Here is a 4,930-nt window from a genome sequence, read left to right as displayed (position 1 = left end):
CTAAAATAAGGGTGTGAAATTAGATCTGTCAAGATACTATTAAGGAGAAAGTCTGTTTTCTAGAGCTAAGGCCTGAGCTTGGCATAACAACAATCCTTTGCCCCCACCCGCTGGATGATCTCAGAATTGTTTCACATAATTACTGTATTGCTTTGACCAGTACTAGTTGTTCTCTGAGCTCAGATAGTAGTAGGGAACAATCTCAGACAACTTCTGATCATAAAATCCTGCTATAAATCACACTTGCCACATTGTCACTGTTAGCCCTCATTGTTGGGATTACATCTCACTTCTTAGGTATTGATAAAAGTATTAAGATTTCCCCACTAAAGTGGGTACCTCATTGGGGCTTAGGTGGAGGGGGAATGGGAAAGTGGAGCAACTGGTATATCTGCTTTCCCTCCTTGCTCAAGCAATTTCCTTCACTATAGAAAATAAACTTCTGTCTTAGTTTATCCTAAGTTCTTACTTGCTCTATCTGTTCAGCTCAAGCCTCAGCAGGCCAAGAGGTTCGATGCAATTGACAACTCTGAAGTATAGATTTGTACACCCTATAAGCTTATAGACAAATAATACAATGAATCTAATCCAGTCTTACACAGCCTTGAGTCTAATTTCATTTAAACTTGTTGCTTGATTAGATTCAGTTCAATCACTGGATCTCTATGTGTAAAGCTATAAACTGGGAGATAGAAGAATGAAAAGGACACAATCCCTGCCCTGATCACATAATTTAAAATTTGAAACCCATTTATATCTCAATGTCATTTGCATTTTAAACCATTTAGAGAATAATTTTAGTTTACATATGTATAACACAATCACAAAACATTTTGCCTCATCTCTCCAGATTCCTGCTCTCACAATCATCCCAGAGAGGTAGGCAGAACAAATATCATTTCCCCCATTTTACAGAGTAGAAAACTGACCCTCTACAGAATAAGGAATACTGACAAAGTTTCAGAGTGGATAAAGTGCTAGAATGAAGAAGGACTCTATCCCTTCTGACTCCAAGCACAGTGCTCTTTTCGCTCTCTGCTGTATAAACATGTTTTGTTCTTTTAAACAAAGTTGGGATTCAACTTTGGAACTTGATGGAAGATGGATTAAATGAGAAGAGGGGGACTAAAATCACAAGAGATCTTAATGGCAGGGGCCTTGAACTATAAACTAATTTAAGATTCAAGACTATAGAGTTGTAGTAATAGTAATCCTATCTATTTTCCAAATTGGAAAGCTAACTAAAACTCCATAGCTTGAGTGACAAAATTTATTTAAAGGTAAACCTGTTAGTACTTTAAAGGCAATTTGGAATTGGGGAGAGGAGCCTAGGAAGGGGGTTCATTCTCCATATTCACTTGTTACTTGTTAAACTTGAGTATTGTAATTACCTCCCTTCCAAGGTTCAAATGCCAGGCCTTTGATGGGAGGAGGAAAGGAAAAAGAGAACTTTTATTTAGTTTACCTATGTTGTGATCTACATTCAGTACCCACAGACCTCTCTTTGGGTGTAGATGGCTCTCATCAACATAAGATCATTGGAATTGGCCTGTGTATCAGAATTGATCATCATCTAATCTTGCTGCCATATACAATGATCTCCTGGTTCTGTTCATGTCACTTAGCATCAGTTCTCTCCAGGCTTCTCTGAAATCATCCTTCTGATCATTTCTTATAGAACAATGATATTCCATAACATTCATATACCACAACTTATTCAGCCATTCTCCAATTGATGGGCATCCACTCAGTTTCCAGTTTTTTGCCATTACAAAAAGGGCTGCCACAAACCTTCTTGCACATGTGGGTCCCTTTCCCTCCTTTAAGATCTCTTTGGGGTATAAGCCCAGTAGAAACACGGCTGGATCAAAGGGTATGTACAGTCTAACCAAATTTAAAGGAAATATCTGCAAGTCAAAATTCAAAACATGGTTTATATCTTTTGGTCTCATAATCTGTATAATTACCCTAGTGTGGGGGACAATGAACCCAAATTAAAATCAGAGACTCTCAGGGTAGGAAAAAAAAAGCAAAAAGGGATTTATGGCAATCTCCCAAGAAAGGACATCTCCCAACCAGGGCATCTCCCAGCTGACAGGATATCAGTTAAAGTTGTGCAAAGCACAAACTACAAAACACAAGATTAAAAAGAACAGACGACCCTACCTTTAACCTTTACTCCCATTGTTGGGGAAGTCCAGGCTTACGTTCTAAATGCGAAAATCTATTCCAGAAACAAAACAATCAATTGCCTTTAAAAGAAGTACTTAAATGCTAATTAAGACTTGGGGAAACAGGAGGGAACTATTCATTCCAGACTATCGAACACCTACAGTTTTTTAGCTGTAGCTCAGTTTGTTATGATGTGGTGCTAGTGGTAGAGAACTGAGGTGTGAGAATCCCCTCTGGTTGGTGCATAAGTCCAAAGTGAAAGAATTCCCAAACTCTAAAAGTCTGAATGATAAAAGGGAAGCTTCTTATCACTGAGAAGCCAGCTTTGTTAGGAAGACAGACTTCTTAATGGCAAGAGGGAAATAAAGGTTATCACTAAGAAGTATCATCACAGCGGGCAGGAGTCCTGGCAGGCAGCTGTGCCAAGAAGAGAGGTCCCTTGGCAAAGTATAATCCTACTTCAGACTTCTGCAGAGGTCTGAAGTTCAAAAATGTATTTTATTGGCAGTCTGAGGCTTGGGTTTCCATTGAAAATTGAATGAGAATCTCTCAGTGTTGTCAATGCCCCCCATGCCTAGATTTCTAATTGAAAAGAGAGTACTTATCTTGGAGTTTCAAGCCACTCAATAGGAATATCAGGCCCAGATCTCCAACTGAATAAAATCATTTTGAAGGCTTTTTCCCAGAGCCTGGAATTTAATGAAGAGGATCCTGGCCACTTCCAAAAAACCATTGGAGAGTGATTTGACCAAGATCTCCAACTGAATGACTCCGCTTAAGTTGGAAAAGGCTTGTCTGGGAAAATAGGCTTTTTCCCAGACTTTTCGAGTCTGAGACCCTGAATCTAGTTTCAGGGTTCACTCCTGTCAATTATCACAAAGTTTCAGGTCATAATTAGGGCATAGTTTAAAGCCACACTCCCATGAAAGGGTGTCCACTCAGTTTATCCCATATACCTAGGGAAATATAAAGTCCCTAGCCAGCTCTAAATAAATCCTTGATCCTTCCTGATGGATAAGTAAATTCAGAAAACCACAATAATAGTGAATGAAGCAAAAAATATATATATATTTTTTAAAATGTCTCCTAGTCACAACTCCTAGGAGAACTCTCTTGCAACAAAACAAAACAAATTAACAGCATAACAATCATACCACTCATAATCACTACCAGTCCTTCAAATAAAGGGAAATATAGTTGGGATAGTGTATATAGTTCTGGCCTTGATATTAGGAGGAATATATATTCAAGTTCTAATTCAGGGGGAAAAAGCAGGTATAAGTGATGTCTTATATAGGTCTGGCCTTGTTCCTGGGAATAAGTCTAAGGTACTGAGGATAAAATAAGTGCCTAAGAAGGGCTTACTGGTTGACTGTCCAAATCTTACCTGAGATAGGACATTTTCTTCTGTGTGTTGTAATTTTTCATAGTGTTTATATTTAAGTGATTGTGGTCAATTGAAAATACTGTTCTTCTGGTTCACTCTTCATCAACTCACACATCTTCCTAAGTTTTCTGAATTCTTCACATTAATTTTTTTTTCTTACAGAAAAGCAACATCACGTTAATATACTATAATTCTCATCTATTCCCCAAATGTAGATACTCTATGTTTCTATATTCTTGATAGCTAAAAAACAAAACAAAAAAAAAAAAAAAAACCAGAGCTACTATCAACATTTGTATATTGGATCCTCCTGGAGGCAAGTACCTTGTACTTGAACCCCTGGTTCAAAGGCTGAGTGATCCCTATCTTCTAACATTATTTCAGATAATATTCCAGAAGATTGGACCAATTCAAAGCTCCACTAACATTAGCTTGCCTATATTCCAAAATTCTTCAATATTGACTGTTTCCCTCAGGTTATCGATTTTTGCTGATTTGCTGCATGCTGAATAAACTTCAGTTATTTTAACTTACTTTTACAAATTATTAGTGATTTGAAAGGTTTTCTCATCAAACAGGTAATCATTTTCATTGTTCTCTTAGAAATGGTTCCTATAACTTTTGACCAAGAAATTGGCTTTAAAAGGAATTACCTTTAATATATTACAATCTGCAGCATTCCCCTTGCAGAAGATTATTTATTAAGGATCTTGGAACCTAGTCCCTTTTCATATGGGCTTATACTGTTGGAAATTGACAAAATCTGCAGAGGAAAAGATGAGCAGAGCACATTTAAAAGGACTGGAAAACTGGGACAGAATATTCAGCATCCAGAAACACACTAGACTCATACAAGTTTGTTTTGTTTTTTTCTTTCCTTCCTTCCTTCCTTCCTTTTTTCCTTCAATTTTTCCTCTTCTCATCTTTTTACCTTCCTTCTTTCCATCCATCCTTCCTTTCTTATCTAGCAGTGCCTAGCACGTAGTAAGCACTTAAATAACACATAGTAAGTGTTTAATAAAATTTTGTTACCTGCCTTCTTTCCTTCCTTCCTTTCTTACCTGCCTCCTTGCATCTGTATACTATTTCTAGGAAAAGGAAGGCAGAAGACGGAAATAAAAGGGAAGATCAAACAATAAAAGAGTAATTAGGAGGAAGAAAAGTAGGGAGCCACCGATCAACATTGCTAAATGTGATGGAAATCTGTGTCTCTTCTCCCCCGAGATTGTCTCCTTTTCACTAAGCAATTTCAAACGAAAACAAAACATAGCACCAATTTCAAACAAAACATGTTACCCAGGCCCCAGCGAGATTTGAACTCGCGACCCCTGGTTTACAAGACCAGTGCTCTAACCCCTGAGCTATGGAGCC

General features: G+C 37.7%; 1 non-coding gene across 1 annotated transcript; it reads right to left on the bottom strand.

Moving 5' to 3' along the window:
* Nucleotides 1-4,857: 4,857 nt before the first annotated feature.
* Nucleotides 4,858-4,930, bottom strand: TRNAT-UGU (transfer RNA threonine (anticodon UGU)). Its single transcript has one exon. It is a non-coding gene; the product is annotated as a tRNA-Thr (tRNA).

Source organism: Antechinus flavipes, chromosome 4, assembly GCF_016432865.1.
Source record: "Antechinus flavipes isolate AdamAnt ecotype Samford, QLD, Australia chromosome 4, AdamAnt_v2, whole genome shotgun sequence".
NCBI lineage: Eukaryota > Metazoa > Chordata > Mammalia > Dasyuromorphia > Dasyuridae > Antechinus > Antechinus flavipes.
The sequence above is the reverse complement of the archived record's forward strand: the minus strand, read 5'-3'. Positions and strand labels throughout refer to the sequence as shown.